This window comes from Trachymyrmex cornetzi, unplaced genomic scaffold (assembly GCF_001594075.2).
Source record: "Trachymyrmex cornetzi isolate Tcor2-1 unplaced genomic scaffold, Tcor1.1 scaffold346, whole genome shotgun sequence".
Lineage (NCBI taxonomy): Eukaryota > Metazoa > Arthropoda > Insecta > Hymenoptera > Formicidae > Trachymyrmex > Trachymyrmex cornetzi.
In genome coordinates this window covers 933,993-952,570 of record NW_017298173.1, presented here as the reverse complement: position 1 = coordinate 952,570, position 18,578 = coordinate 933,993, and positions in this window count along the sequence as shown.

Here is an 18,578-nt window from a genome sequence, read left to right as displayed (position 1 = left end):
ATTTTTTAAAAATTATTTAAAAATAGTTATTAAGCGGAACTCTTGTTATAAATTATAGAGAACTCTTCGTCTGGACAAAAAGAAACGGGAACTTTTTAGCACCCCATTTTTTAAAAATTATTAAAAAATTGTTATTAAGTGAATATCGCATTAAAAAATACAGAGAACTCTTCGTCTCGTTAAAAGGAAGCAGAAACTCTAAGCAGAACTATTGTATCTAAATATTGATTTTTCAAAAATTTTTAATTTTTTTTGGATTTTTCAAAATTTATTTTTATGCATCAGGAACTCTAGGTATTCACCAAATGAAGCTATTGAGCCGCTCAGAACTATTCGATCTCGAATTTCGCTGAGAAGTTAACACCCCATTTTTTAAAAATTATTAAAAAATTGTTATTAAGTGAATATCGCATTAAAAAATACAGAGAATTCTTCGTCTCGTTAAAAGGAAGCAGGAACTCTAATCAGAACTATTGTATCTAAAAATTGATTTTTCAAAAATTTTTAATTTTTTTGGGATTTTTCAAAATTTTTTTTTATGCATCAGGAACTCTATAGGTATTCACTAAATGAAGCTACTGAGCCGCTCAGAACTATTCGATCTCGAATTTCGCTGAGAAGTTAGCACCCCATTTTTAAAAAATTATTTAAAAATAATATTATCTAAAAATAGTATCAGGCTGCTCCTCGCCCTGATGAAGTGGACTGCAAGGTTCACGAAACGTTGGCATTCCAAGAATGGATTTGAACACGGAGAAAACCCGCGAAACTCAAGATTGTCTTATTTAAAAATAGTTATTAAGCGGAACTCTTGTTATAAATTATAGAAAACTTCGTCTGGACAAAAAGAAACGGGAACTCTAATCAGAACTATGGAATTTCAATATTGGGATGCTAACTTAACATACGCTTATTCATAAGACGTCCTAATTTAACAATCGCAGAGGCTCACATAGTATATTGTCTTTTTTTGAAATGTCATATATGCTTCTAATTTCTAAAAATAGAATATACATATTAACAAGTTTTTTGTCTTATTTATTGTACGAATGTGCAAATATCTTATATTATAAATTTGTTTCGACAGCATTAACACATACGAAAGAGAAGCATACTTGTAACAAAAAGATTTATAACAAGTTGCAGCTCCTTTTTGTAACTCTTTCTCTTTGCGGCAAAATGAACTGACTGTTAATTAATTGAATAAAAAGTGATAATGGCTGTAAAGATATCCTATCTAATTAACCGATGCAAAAGAATGCAGCAGCGGAAGCTCGCGTACGAAAGTGTACGTCAACGATTTTACTCGATACCATGTTTCTCAGAATTCTTAGTTCGAGAGTACCATGCGTGCACGAGCGCATACGTCTGTACAACATGCACCGCGACCTACTCTACGTGTATCACATCGGTCGATGGATTGGCCGACGTATACACGTAACCAAGCAATCCACGTGGCGTATTCGAATGTGACGGCTGTTCTTGCATGTAATTTATTATGTGCATAATTAGGATAACGAATAACTTAACAACTTTCCGCTTGCAGTTAACGAGGGAGATGCGAACGATGAGATACGCCAATGACGATTCAGGAAAACCAACATTAAGAGCAATGGATTTTTAATTGAGAGATTTCGATAATATGTATCACACATTAACAACAAAATGCTTAAATGAAAATCGATATTTTCGAATTGCGATTATTCACATTTTATTCTAACATTGATAATAAGAAAACAAAGTATGTTTTTGTTTATAATACTTTAATCGTACTTTTATAGAGTGCAACACCTCTTCGAAAAAAATCGTTTATTGTCAAAGCGAATATCGTCGAAACTGTAAGAGAAAGAAAAAATGTTCTGAATAAATGCTGAGTGATTTTAAGTTAATAATTATAATTTTTAAAAATCTTTTTTAATTTTTCTCATAAATAAAAATTTTTTAAACAAATTTTTTAAAATTATTATTATTATAAAATACTTTTATCACTAATTGTTATTACATAAAGTACAAACAATTCAATTTTTATTCAGAACATTTTTTTATCTCTTACAGTTTTGACGATATTCGCTTAAAAAAAAAAAGACAATTTTCTTCAAAAGGGTGTTGCACCCCAAGAGATAAACCACTGAGAGCATTGCAGTTTGAAGCATTATTTAAGAAAATTCAGAATTGTGTATTGTAATAAGCGGGATGAGGTTATGCATTACTGGGGATTGTGCATTACTAGGCATTAGTAAGCATAAAAACTAGACATTATTTGGGCATTACTTGAACATATTAGTAGGCATTGGTGTACACAATTTTGGTTGGCGGTTTACCCCTTGTTGCACTCCCTAAAAGAACGATTGGGTCCTTACAAAAAAAATACATATCCTTTATTTTGTTTAGAAAACCTATTCAAAGCTCATTAAAATCGAAGGGGGACACTTTCACCGATTTCGTTGAAAAAGAGAAAGAGGGAAAACGAAAATTCAAAAGGAATTCCTAAAAGAATCTCAAAATATCTATAGCTGTATAAATACAACTTATAGCAATACATATCTTTCTCTTTATAATAAAAAAATGTTTTTCTCTTCTATTAAGCACAAAAATAGACATGCAAAGCGAAACAAAACGACTGTGCTGCACAGCATGGAAAGCAATATTCATGAGAGAGCTCGTAAATCAAGTTCTTCCTTCGTTCCAACCTACAACTGATCGGTAGCGTAAGCCCGTACCGCGGTGTACATCCACAGTAAACGGCGGACACGCGTTTTAATAGCGAATTTAATGCGCAGGAGAGTGAGAAGAAGAACATGGCGATGACTGCGCTCACCGCGCGCGCAAGATATCTCGCATGTTGGACCATATGCCGCTACGGATTAGGAGCGCGCATTACGTGCAAAGTGTTATTACGAGCGGCTGGAGGCACCTTAATTAGTATTATTATCGAAATAATAATATGCGCACACGCGGGAACGCCGACACCTGGAATCCGATGTTCTCACGGCGCCTTGTAATCGAGTAGTCGTAATAATCGGCGGGGATACTCTCTTGCTGGCAGAATATTGAAATACGATTTTAATTACTCGACCGGCAAAACGCCCTTGTGTCGCAATTACGAAACGACAACGATTTACGATGTCCCACCCACGAAATTGTCAGATATCATGTCTATACAAAGTCAAATTTTTTTACTATCTCACTTGTATGTAATAATTTTTTGGAAAATAAATAAGTTATTTGATACGCACTAAAAATTTCATGTTCTATAAAAATACAAAATGTCTCATATTCTAGCTCATTTCTTTGAGTCTATGACGAATTTGTTACATTTAAAAAAAAGGGCTAGAATATGAGATAGTTTGTATTTTTATTGCTTTAAAATGTTTAGTGCATGACAAATAACTATTATTTAGGTTTTTTAATATTAATATCTAACAAACATCAATCTATGTATAGAGATATATATAATATTTGTTCATACTATAATTTTAATATACACAATTAATATACATATACAATTTTCATATATTCATTATTCTAAATTAGAATAAAATTTGACTTACCAATACGATGCGCAGCAATGGAATTTAACACAGCAATATTGATCTGTAAAATATAAGTACATTTAAATTACAATAACATATAAAATATATAGTACATAAATAATTACGAAATAATAATTTAGATTATTACTTTTCTCTATCATTTTTATTTTTACTTAATATCATGATTAAATTGCCCGAAATATTAATTTCAATAAATAATAAAAAATGCAGTTTTTTCTACAAATTATTAAGAATAATTCAGGTGTTTAATTATTTTACGAAATTCGTTGATAGATATAGGTATTCTCAGACAGAATTCACAAAGACATTTCGCGCTATATGTATACGAGTATTATTTCAAAGAACACAAAATATAAACAAAGCGATAGAAATTATAAATGGAATTGTTTCATTGTTATATTTATAACATTTTTTTAATATTGGGACACACGAATCTAGTCGACCGACAAACGGTCGAAAAAATTTTTGTTTATATATAACACGCTGTGTTTACAAAAAAATTGTTGTAGTACTATTCGCATGGCGAGACTCCAGCTGGCAGATAACAGCACGAATAACTCCGTGTACCGTTATGCTACAAAATGTTGTCGTGAGATGCCAAATGTAGTCAATCTTTAGGAGCAATTAAATTATTAGTCAATTCATATTGTAAATCTATTTCGATTAAGTTCGCGAGCATATCAAAATGAACTATTCATTATTTCATCAATTTATTTTAGGTAAGAATAGAAACGATGGGGGATCATAAACTATTATTTTATTGCGATATTTTCGAATAATTATTCTTTTAGCTTACTTGGATACAAAAATCTCATATTAAATCAATTTAAATGTTTCACTTAGTTAAATGTAATTTGCATGTCATTTTTATATCAAGATTGTAAATCACCGGCTCCATTGATTTTAAGTAATTGAGAGCCATTATTATATTATTATATTATGTTCCCTACATTGAAGAGTTGTAATCTTTGTAAAAAGTCAGTCATAAAAAAAAAACTCCACGCGCTGAAATCGTGAAAGTCACCGCATGTTATAATGGATCGGATTACGCGAATCTTCTTCTCGATACGATAATGCGCCTGCTGAATTAATTATACTGCCATTAATTACAGCGTTCGTAATACGATCAGTTACCGCAATATCGTCAGGTGCAAGATGATAAATGTTTTCGATCAGCGTAAAATTTGGAGAACACTTAATGAATACTTCGAGCACTTGAATACTTAATATCTACTGATTGTGTGAAAGTTACTATTATAGTAAGTTTTTTTATTTCATTAATTTATTTACTTATTTCTCCCCCTTTACTGCTATCTTGCAAACAAAAACTGCTATCGCACGAAATAATTTGTTAATGGCTAATAAATTATTTTAGATCTGGAAGTAAATTCCTCTCCTAAACGTAGCGAACTGCGAACTGGCTTGCTTAATTGCAACGCGACGGTTCAATTCGCGCGAGTGTCCACGCAGCGTCTTTCGATTTCATCATGATTCGCGACGCCCCGCCCGGGAGAAGACGTGCGTGGGCGGCGGATGAGTTGCTCTGATGAAACGTGTAATGAAACGCACGTGTCCGTTCTTGTCGCGATCCCAGTAATTGCAATGGTAGCCATGTGCGAGAAGAACACGAGGAAGAGACACCACACGCTGCCCTCGTCACGTGATTTTATTTCCGCGGATACACTTCGCGTGTGAGTTCTACCAGCTTATTGTGAATTACCGTAAACTTCGTTACAAATTACTTGCTTGATCTTTCAATATGTCTCATTATACATGTATGGGAGTTATATAAAAATCATACTAAAATTCAACATATTTTATAACTCCGTCATATATGTTATGTACATACTACATTTTAAAATGATATCTATGATACTGCACGAAAAGAACGATCTTAAGTATCTAAAAATTTAACTAGATACAAATCTTTTGTTTAAAATTATTAAAATAATAAGTATGTAGGACACTTAAACTGCAAATTGCTAGTTAAAATTTTAGCATCATTATCATCAACGTTTAAGCGTTCTACACAATTATTTTAATAATTCAACAAAATTATTTTCAGATCTATATCTTATAGTTAAATTTTTAGATATTTTAGCAAAACCATGTTTTCTATTCAATGTCATCTCTTAAATGTTTTAAGAAATGTTCACTATTAGTATATACAACTGAGATATCTCTTACTTTTTGTACAAAAAATTGCATTTAAATTCTCTTATTAATAGTTTTTCCAGAGAAGTATTGTTTTAATAATACTGTTAATTTAAAAATGTTATAGAATATTATGACATTTATGATATTGATAAACATTGAACAAATAAGTGTTCGCGTGTCTACGTGACAGCTTTTCTTACAGATCAGAGATATCAAGAAAAGGAAATGAGAATGGAGTTCGTTCGACGGTCTTTATTTTTTCACGCCCTTTGCCAAAACCGTTTCAGACCAGACCGTGAAGGATCAAGAGGAAAAAAATTCTCATCAACGCGTTCACAGAACATCGTTCCTCGTGTGTACACAGTCACCCTGAGCAGGCTCTTAAGCACCTCTCCTTTGACCCTTAGAAATCCAGCGAACTTATTCAACGCGCGCGACGGTTCGTCTTTCCTTGGTCTTAGCACAACGCTGGAAAATCCGTTTTCTGTCCGCGCTCGCGCTCCCGCGCGCGCGCGCGCGAGAGAGAGAGAGAGAGAGAGAGAGAGAGAGAGAGAGAGAGAAGGGAACGGGAAAGAGGTCGTTAGTCAAGATAACGAATTAAGGCGGGATGAAAGGTGGACAAGACGGGAGAATCCCGTCTCTCGTCGTTCCCTTCGTTCCTTTCACAAAGGCACATTACATTCGGTGCGTCGGCAAAACGCCCGATATATCTAATCGTTGGAAATCTGCATAATGGTCAGTTGGCGTGTCATGAGCGCACCTACCCTTTCCTTTCGCTTCCCTAAACAACTAGAATTACCGCTCTACGTATTCGCAATTATACCGGCGGAATGAAAAATTTATCGATTACTACTAACACCTTTAATCTAGCATTATTAAAGAAATGAGGGAGAATAGTTTGTTTTGCTTATTATAAATATTAAATTATATCAATAATAAAATAATGTTTTATAACATATAATCCTTTATAAATCAATAATAGTAATAAAAACTAGTTACAACATCTAACTAATTGTATTTAAATAAATTTATTTAAAACCTATTTTTATTAATTAAAAAAATTTTATTTGAAAAATTCTATTTTAAAAATTTCCATAAAATTCTATTTTCAAAATTTCCAACGTTATATGATTAAAGCGATCATACAATGTCTACTCTTTGTGAAATTTTTATCGCCCGATATCGAAATGACAGAATCCGCAAATTAATTAAAAACTAATTTTAATGAAAAAATTCATTCACTCTTATCGCGGCAGCTGGCTATTCTCACGAATATTCTTGGTGTGGTATCTTTAGATCCTTGGGTTATTTTCTTTCATTTTGCGCCCAGACATTTTTGATAGATGATTCGGATCCATTTTTCACATTGTACAACAAAATTTTATCGGTTCAAGAATAAGTATATCTCCTTCACATCTCTGTTAAATAAATAAACTGTTAAGTAAATATTGTAATGTAATACTGTAACTACAAAGTAATAATTACTTTTATCGATGAGTATTTTTTTCGGAAAAATTCAGAAATATCAGGAATGTTAAAAAAATTTAAAGTCACTGCATTAACAAACATTATTGCTATAATAAATACATCAAGTATATGCAATCGTTTAGTTAGATAAGAGGTCTAAAAACGTGCATATGCCGCCATCTTACTGGTAACAGCTGAAATCGATCAGTAAAGATCGGTACAGTCGCAAACACAGAGATATATTCTATATTTATGGTAGAAAAAATAAAGATGTTAATAAAGATATTTAATATTTGTAGACTTAATAATTAATTTTAAATATCACACACACACACACACACACACACACACACACACACACACACACACACACAATTTAAATATAAAAATTACTACATCATGATAATTAAAAATCAAATAATGTTGCCAATACATAATCAATTAAATTGTTATTTCTATTTATGAAACTTTTATTGATTATTATGAAAAATAATCTATTTGAAAAAATTGATTACTTTAAACTCAAGCAATCTGTGCAATATATAAAATAAAATATTTCCCTTTACATTATTTATACAAAAAAAGTAACAATTGGATCTTGAGTTTAACTGACAGCAAAATAATTTAAAAAATAAGTTGTATTTATCGAGACACAGCACTCATACATGTATATTGTATATTATATGTATATACACATATGCATAATTCTTTATTTCTCTCCTCGATTCATTGAAACATATCTCTATTCAATATTTAAATTATTACCGCGCGGATGAGTGTTGTTCACACAGTATTAGTATATATGTATATCGATACGAGAACCAGCAAAAATAAAGTCACATTGGGCGAATTCAAGTCAGCAAAGCAGCTAGGTCTGCACACCGAGCAATTAAACATGATTAGTTGGATTCATAGGTAAGAACCAATCATGCTCATTCGCTCGCCAAGCAGACCTAGCCGCTTTACCGACTTGAACTCGTCCATTGTCTAACTCGGACAGGAATAAGACACGCGGCTATCCGTTGCCCGGCACAATGGTGAACGATGACGGATCATTATTTACGACAGCAGCAAAGCCGAGCTTAAAAGTCTCCATTTGACCGGCGAAAAACTGTCCGAAGAATCCGATTTTCATGCTTTGAGCGTTCTCGAAGGCATGACCCCGGAAGATCAGCTTAAATAATTACGCGAATCAATCCCACCTTGACACAAAATCGAAGGATCCTTCATGAGCATCAACTCCCGGTCCTTTGTTTCACAGCTTTTTATGATGACTGCAATTTTTAATATCCACTTTTACGTGGCATTTTTTTTATTAATACTTATATATTTACTATTTTTACAAGCGTAAATTACATTTAGAATTAATAAAAACGTACATGTATTGTATTAAGTATGCGTAAACGTTCTGTATATATACAAAATGTTCATGTTCTGAGAAATAGTTTTAATTTGACAAATTTATTTAACATTTTCTTAAAATTAAATCAAAATTTTATTTTAAAAAAGAAAGTGGTAGATATTTTTAATAAATTTTTGCCTTTGTCCTTGTATCATGTATCTACATTCTACACAATCCAATACTTATAATATCAATCAATATAATAATAACTATCTCGAGATTCAACTAAGGAAAAATGTTCGCGTTCAGCAGACTCAACTGTTGCAGAGCGGATCCGTGAGCGCTCGCTGCTATTGGTGTATTCTTCTACATCATCCAATAGCAGCGAGCGTTTACGGATCCGCTTCGCAACAGTTAAGTTTGCTGAACGCGATCAATTATTCTATAAAAATAACTCGTTACTCCGATACATTTTTTTTAACAACTTATTATCATTACTCATTACTGATTAAAAAAAAAGTAATTTGTTGCCGCTATTCAAAACTAACGAATCATTATAATTTTCGTTACTTTTCACCGAGTTTTAATAATTTTTTTTTCAGCAATGCATTTTTTTGGCATCCAATTGTCTATATCGCTAACAAACCTAACGAAAATAAAAGTAAGATAAAAAGGAACATAAGTCGAATATAAAAAGAAAGTAACAGAAGCGTAAGCACACATTCTAAAGAGCGAACATGGATTGAAACAATGGAACGTAAACGAAGCGTTGAAACACTTCGTAAACGCTTTAAACATTTTATGTTACGCTTTATTTTCGCTGACCAATTCAATACAAGATCTCTGTAATAGTTATAATCAATCGTAACACAACTGTTAAATTGATAATGTCAAATTATACTCAATTTAAGTTATTTTTAATCATTTCTATATCAATTCTAGAAATCGTCACTGCTTCCACTTAATAATTAATTTAACTAAAACAATAGTTAAACAATTTAACTAAAAAAAAATATATTAAATTTAACTCATTTAGTTTATGATTTACACTAATGTAAGTGCATACATTAATATGGACATTGTTTACTTTGAAATTAACCACAGAAATGGATTGATTCACATATTATAACACTCATTGAAATTAAAAATAACAAAATGTTATTTAACTCAAGAGATGAGATTGCTGCTTTGATATCTAACAATGCATAATCAAAAACTCACTTATATGTTACATCGTTATCCATTCGTTACTTTAAAAAATAATTATAACGATAACAACGTTGCAATTAAGTAACGCGTTACTTCCTAATCCCAGATTTAATATATATGTAATATATATCGACAAGTTATAAGTAGAAACATACATACGAGAAATGTATGTCGGGTTCTCACTGTCGTAAAGAAAAGATATTTGCCGAGAAGAAGCCACGTTATTGAACGATCGATCGAACGTGGATTTCGACGGCGAGACATAAATCTCTTCACGGAATCGTTCGTCTCAAGATGCGCACCTCCCGCTAGACGAACTTAATATGCAAGTAATGCATATCGAAACAGCAGGGTACTGACAGTTCATATTAAATTCTTAGCGGGCAGCGCGCGTCGCGCTTAATGTCGCTCATTAATCAATAGCATTGTGTGCGCGGCGCGGTAAGCCCTGGTCCAAATGTTTCGACATAGAACTCTTTCCGTTTAAGCGGGTTGTGGTTGTGTTCGTTACCAGACGAGACACAACTCGTGCACAACGACACGATGCATTACCGGCAGAATGCGTTGTAAGTTATGGGACCTCGTTGTATTTAAAGCACGGAGCGTCACTTCGGTTATATGCGCTACATCTTCACTTGCGTTCTCCGTATTATTGCAACGGGGTAGAAAATTTTTGTGCAATCTTTTTAAAGACGTTAAATAAATTAAAAGTACAAAAATATAAAGCTGAAAAATATTCTGCAAATCGAAGGAATCAGTAAAAATACAATAGATTAAAATAAAAAATACATTGAGTGCAACTTTAAATATGTATATATGTAGTTATAAAAAAAAGCTGTACTATATTTTTTGTTTCTATCATATATTCTTTTAGAATAGCAGATAGATTTCGATATTATTGAAAACAAAAAATTCCATGAAAATATTGTATAACAATTGAGGGGATAGGCGGAATAAAGGCCTAATTACAAAATCTTGATATTAATAAAAATTAAAATAGCTTGCTACTTTTTTATTATACATATATGGGTACAATATCAAATGAATTTATGTAATGTCTTTAAGAAGTTACATGTTACAATACTTCTCTATTACATCACATAAAAAAGTTAATCGCCAAAAAAAGGCCTAAGTAGAATTGTGCTTTTATTCCGCCGATCCCCTCAATTATAAAATCATGATAAATAGATAAGAATTACAGGCTCACTTTTATTTTTAATTTTTCAGTCTCCAAAAGAGAAAAAGTGATAAAATCGATATAATGACATATTATAAAAGTGATAAAGTTCAAGCATTCATTCAAGATGCAATGTCATTGTAAAACATTTCAGCTTCAACAAGTCTGCGCGGTATGCATTGAAGTTACGTTTGCTAACATACATAAATACAATGTATCGCTCCAACTCACAGCTGCAATCGCGCGAAAACGTTTCTAACATTTTACAAAGTGACAGTAGCCGTGTTTCGCTACGACCGACCCCGACTATCGTGTGACGCATCGAGATGACAAAAGCGGACGGTAATAAAAATCAGCTTCGGTGTGTATCTACAGTGCCACGCACTCACTGTCACGACCGTGTCGGCCGCAACGATCTCACCCGTTCATTCAGGAACGATCGGACGACGCGGCAGCGTTCGGTTTCAAGCAGACAATAACCGGACGACGCGTTCCGGAAGCGAGTTTCATTCCGCGTCGCGCTGTTTAAAGCCGAAAGCGCGCACAAAAGCCGGCGCTTTCATATTTCTGCTGCGGCGCGTAAGTCTCGCATGAATTCGCATCGATACGCGCGCGCCCGGAAAGTTATTCTACGAAGGGTCTGTACGATCGCAAATATCGGCAGCCCTTGCTACTATTGTCTCCACCGTGTTTACGTCCGCGCGACTGATTACGAGACTTCACCGGCCTTCTCTCTTTTTCTTTTTTTTTTTTAATATTGCGAGTCGCCGTGTACACAGGTCGTATATCGATCGCGATGTCCCGAACGCGTCAACTCGCAAAAATAAACGTAGTGTTCAACAATGCAAATTTGTTTCATTATAATCACTATACCTATAAATAGATCTTTGAAATAAAAAAGTATATCACATTGGAAATGCAATCTCGCTAAATTTGATAAATCCATTTAAACTTGGAATGCTATTAATACGTAAATTTTCAAATGAATGAAGTCAGTGGGCGCAAACTTGCCTTCAATGGTCAATGGGAGATCCAATCTGCCGTACTAATAGTTAGAACAAGCGAAGATAAGCTTTTAAAATTTCTGTCCATTTTGTATATACATATGTCCTCAGTTACATCAGTTTGGACCCTCTAGTGATTAGTATTACCTATAACAGAAAATGATAAGTGATTTCAATTTTTAAACAGTTTTGTGTTACTATTTTGTTGTTATATTTAAGTATTATAAAGAGACACACAAAAAAATAGTACATTATATATAATTATTTCAAGTGCTCATTCTTTCTTCCCTTTAAATTAATAAATTAGTAGTGTTTATAGAGATTTAGAGATTATAAATATTTTATTATTTCATTAAAAGTGCAAAATGTATGAAAAACTTATGTTATCATAATTGACAGTAGCCTATACATAAAATTTATGTATGAATAGCAATACTGTATCACTCAATAGCGTTTTAGGATTAAAATGATTTTGTAATGTTAACATAACGTTAATTCATGCGTAAATGTTTCATTTCTCTTACAAAAATAAATTATTAATGTATCATAAATATTTTAATAATTTCCTTACACATAACATATGTAAAACAACACTCAACGTTGCAGCATATGTCAACAAAGACGAAATGTTCAGTCGTAACGGCATCGCAACCTACATTAAACGCAATCCCGTTCTCGATGGCGCATATGCATAGAATCGCGTAATAGGTCGGATAGTCAAATTTACATAGTCATATAGTTAAGCGTATAGATTGGTAGACTAATTAGGAGCTTTGCATAGCGGCGCTGTTTAGCTGAAAGTCGGCAGAGAGGAATCGTCTCCAAAGGATTATGGTCTCGCCATAAATATCTTTCATTAATTGAATCGCGGAATTATGTATAAATGATATCGATACAACTTGGAAGCAGCGCAATGTGTATTTTTTAAATGAATAAGAATGGATCAATCAGTATTGATTCACATTAATTAAAGTTCCACAGCGGTTTTACGGATATGCATATTTTAGTAAAATGAATAATTTCAAAATTGGATTTTGATAAATAAGTCAGTATGGATAAATTATATATATGTATTTATCAAATAAATATATTCTCTCATTTATTTTATGCATTGTATATTTAATGTTATATTTTACTTTCAAAAAAATCTCCCGTAATTTTTATTCAACATTCTTATCATAAATTAAAACTTGAGTCAAGAAAAAGTCAAGTAATATATATAATAAAGCCTAGATAATAATTACTAAAGCTTGAAATAATTTCGATCAAATGTTCGGTTAATATAACCAAACTCACACACAATCTAAACCAATCCTAATTTTTTTACTAAAAATATTACTTTACTTTTCTAATTATCATCAAACAGTCGGTTACTATTATTATTACTATTATTATGTTCAGTAATATTTACTAAATATGGCACTCAATACTTCTAATTTTTAATTTCTACTCTTTCACTGTTCTTAGTAACTGTATAATATCTTTTACACATAATTGTGAGGGTCAATAATGAATTTTTGATCCTCGATGCAAGAACCAATTTTTTTTGCGAGCGAGGTAATTCCAGCGGCGATTAAACTCGAATTACACGCGTGGATGGTGGCCGCGAAAGGGCGCATTCGGCATAATCGAAGTATCGCGTGCCAACGGTATGTACCTACGATAATTCCATTACGCGGGAGAACAAATGTACCACGGATATACGTGTACACGCGGCGCGGCGGGACCCTTTTATCGGGCGCGATCTGATAATCCGCCGATCGGCAGCAACGGAGGCTAAAAGCGGCTGCGTGAGATACGCGGCTAATTCACGTCGCGTGAAAAACCGGCATTGCGAGCTGCATAAAATATACCCAACGGCGTATGCGACGTGATCGCATCCACGACTGTGAGTGCGAGATATCTCGTTGGTTCATCCACTCTCGTAACTTTAATACGCTCTAAAAATTCGTTTCTCACTCTTTAGAAACTTCTATTTTACGAAATGAGAGATATTATCATGAATTTTATTAGTCCTCATTTGCTTGTACACGTACAGTTGTACGAAGTATATATGGATATTGATTGATAACAAGAGTATTTTTCGTCGAATTGCGGTTTGTTATCGCATAAAGAGCTTAATAATGTCGGGATCGGATTATCGTTAAAATACCAATATTTGGAAACTAAAGGTAGAAATGCTAAAACGATAGAAATTGCGATATAATCCGTTTATTATTTATATATAGTGAGAATATTTATATGATGATATTTATATTTTATTCATAACAACGAATCCATTTTTAGATGTTAAATATCTGATTATTCCATTGTTAAAATACACGTAGTTGATTTGATAAGGAAATGACATTTAACTTTTTTGATATTCCAATAAAAGACGGTAGACCACAATTATTTAAACGTCTATTTCGATTTTATCATAAATTTGCAGACTTATATGTATATTATGTATATTAATCAGAGACAGAAGAGATGGAAATAATTAATTAGTACTCTACAGATATATGCCAGTAATTTATGGAAATAATTAATTAGTACTCTACAGATATATGCCAGTAATTCGTTAAATATATATATATTAAAGAGAATCTACGAAGATTTTTTTAAACCAAATGTACATATAAATTATAATTTTTCTTAAATATGTTTTATTGCCAATTCTTGTGTACATATTTATATTTATTATTTATAACTTCGTGAGCGTCATTGAAAAAGTTGTGCAATTTTCGAAAGTCATATAATCCGCAATAAAACTGTAACATTAAACAAGAGCGAACTTTCTTAATATAAAGTAAAGACGATTAATGCGCTTCTCTGACTTCAATAAGAAACTTCTCACGTGATACATTTTGTTTTAGAACCGTGCCATTCTGCACAAATTGTATGAAAACTAATACAACTGAATGCACATAAAACAAAAATTAAAATTTGACAGAATATTGAATGATTTTCATATCAGTTTATAACGATTTAAATTAAAAATATTTAATAAATTATATTTAACAAAGCATGACATAATTCTAAAATATCTGTACAATATAAATGTACGGTATTTAATTTCCTTTTTCTATCTTTAAATTCGTAAATAATCTACATGTAATGATAGAAATAAGACATGTAATGGTGTTTCTATCCGCAAAAAACTTATTTAACAAAAACTGAATCATAATAAAATTGATTTCGTCGTCTACGTTTTACGTTAAACACGATTCCCGATATTCGTATACAAAGTACAAACAGGTGACGCGAATAGATCGTCGGGATTGTGAATGACCTGACTATTCTCGGCCTGGGGAATTTCGTTCAGGAATCTTTTCGACGTTAAACGCGACGTACAGACGTGTGCGAACAACCAGAGCAAAAAAGCTCGCAAGCTCATTTGGTACGACGCCGCTGTGTCTGTTCATTTACATAGCCCGGTGCATTTATAGATCATTACGCGCTACATAGCTATTAGCTCATATTTTTCGCATTACTCGCCGCATCGTGAATTACGGGCGATTTACTTGAGCGACTTCCTGCATAAAGCTTATAAATATCGTGGTAGACAGTACAACGCGCGTTGTCTACCGATTTTCTCATTGTTTCCTTTGCCTACGCTAATTTATTTCTGTATGATAATTGTACTTGCACGAGCTAACAAAATACATATCTTATAGGCTTCTTAAGTTTTACAATCTTAAAAAAACAAAAATCTCAATCTTTATTATGATATCCCGAGCAGAACAATAAATCGTAATGATATCAAAATGACTTCAAAATGATCATTAAAGGTCATTTTTAAATCATTTCCGATATATTTTAATGTTATTTTAACATTATCGTGACTTGTTCTGCTTGGGATTCTAAATATGTAATTTTCAAATAACGTACACAACACAATCCAAGGAACAGATATATGGAAGATTATATAGTTTTTACTATTATACATAGGCCGTGGTCTGATTCACGCTCACAACGCTTAAAAATCATTTTATCCTTGTTGTTTGTCAAATGTTAAACAAAGACAAACGATACTCATGAGCGTTGTCAGCATGAATCGGACCACGGCCATAGTTCTAATAATTAGAAACAATGCTAATGCTCCGTTCGTCTTCAAATTGTAGATTTGCTTGTCAAACACAATGCATGTAACTCTGAACCGGAAATGGTTAATCGCGATCGCTCGTTGCATCTCCCAGCTGCGAGTGAACGCATTGACGCGATTAGCAGAGCTGCGGTGTCGAGGCGCAAACAAAACGCGCGTTTTCTGCCGTCCCCGACGATTCATCGCGGCGAATATTTGGCTCGCACGATCCGAAAGCAAAATACGCGACGCGCATCGCCGGACAAACGCATCCGCGCTTGTTCCCTTTTTGCGGCTTGCGTGCGCTCGCGTGCGAATGTTCTCGTCCGGCCGGCTAAAATATCTCGCATATTTTTGTTGGGAATTAATCCGGGCCGTAATACCGGCCAGCGGGTGCGCACTGAAAATTCTCTCGACAAACAACCCTCCTGCCACCCACTCATCTCCATCCTCTTTCCCTCGTGATGCTAAAGGGCGCGCACCGTAGCCGCACGTGTCTGCAATTTCCACGTGTGTCCGTGTCTTGGGGAAGTCGGCTCTACAGTAATATATAGGGTGAGTCAAGAGAAAAATAGATTAATATATAATATTTAGATCTTAATAATACTGACGATAATAGAAGACACTAAGTATATCGAAATTATTTATGGCATAAACTACGATAAACGTGCAATGATTATGAAAGGAATAAATTAATTAATTTCAATTCTTCTTATATTCCTAAAACACAAATTAATTTTGATTAATCTGGAAAAATTTTGAATAAATTTAAAATTTTATTGATTATTTAATCCTTAAATTTTTTTTTCAATGTGTATATCCTATTTTCTTTTTCCAATGCTTTTTCAATGCCTTTTTTATTGCTTGTAACTTTTTATTAATACCTAAAGATATATACATTTGTTTGATACTATTATGCTCCTTAATGTCTGACTTTTCAATTGAAAAAAAAATTACAATGTTTATTTTTATAAAATTATAAACAATAAAAGTTATAAACAATTAAATTGGATTGGATATGCCTATACTCAGTGTATTGTTTTCATAGTTTAAGGGTTAATAATGGAGTTAAATTTCACACGTCGAATATGAATCTTAAGTAATTCTTGATTTAACAATGCCAAATGTAACATGATTTCCACGTAAACTTCTTCTAAAGTTTGAAAGTTTTGAAAGTAAAGTCCATCTCTCAGTCCGGTCAAAAAATATAGTTTTGTTGACGTGTGGAACGTTTTCCAAGCCACCTTATATAGAAGTCTACAACCTCTGTGAATGTATCTGGCGTCGTTCGTATGTATCTCGTCTGTGTGTTCGACAAGTGCACGATGTCTGGACCGCTTGTGAGAGCAGGAAAACGCGAGAACCGGCGAAATGGTCAACCGTAACCCCTGACCTGGGCCCCTCCCGCTCTTTCCTCTCCTCGCAAACCCCCGCGGGCACATATTCGCCGCCTGGAATTCCTCAAGTTTACCGAGGGACAGAAATTAGTCGGAGCGACGTAATTGCTGGAATGTATGCGTTCCCCCGTTAACGTTATGGCACCTCTCATTACCGTTCTAACGACAGCTGACACGAGCTTCCGCCCCCACGTGCACTATTCTTTAAAAAAAAAAAAAAAAAGGATCAAACGTCATGTTCCCCTGGTGGAATAAGGATCCGGTGCGATAAAGTGTTATAAAATCCCCCTACGGTATTTTAACCTCATAGGTAAATTATGTAATTTGGATGCTTATTATACACAAGGGTAATATCACATAGAATATACAGTGTATCATATATTCACATATATACGATTCTTTCTCTCTCTTTTTTCCAACGCTTTTAAAATCTGCTGCATCATAGAGGATTTTAAAACGATTCGATTATTTGCCCTCGACCCATAAATAGCCGAAATCTCATCAAACGCAATTTAGGTAATCATATGCAATTGTTTCTCTTTTTTTATTTTTCTAATACCTTCGGAATCTACCGCGGCGCATAGAGGATTTTAAAATCACTCGAGATTATTTATTAATAAGTAGCTGAAGTTTCGTCGAATGCAATTTAATCATCATACGCAATTCTCTCTCTCTCTCTCTCTCTCTCTCTCTCTCTCTCTCTCTCTATTTTGCTAAAAATCTATCACATAAAATTTTCAAACTATTCGATTTACCCTCAACTTATAAATAGTGAATGTCCTGTCGAACGTAATTTAGGCAAACACAATTCTTTTTCTTCCTCTTTTTTTATTTTTCTAATATCTAATGAAATTTATCGGTGCATTATAGAGAACTCAAAAACCGATTATTTGCTCTCGACCCATAAATAGCCGAAGTCTCGTCAAACGCAATTTAATCAAGTCCAGCAAGTTCGCCGACGATATGGCGGTTGTCGGGGTCAGTGTATGCATTCTATACTAGCCAAGGGAATTTTGTGGACCTCACGCGGTCACCTGCTGTAATATTAATGGCTCGAGTATGAAATTTGCTTAATCATGACTAACGGGATGACCCAATGGAATCACAATAGGTTCGCCGCCGTTCACCACCGTTCGCCCATCGCGTCGCGTCAATTTCGAATAATGATCGCTGCGAAGCTTACACACACGAAGAAACATGATAAA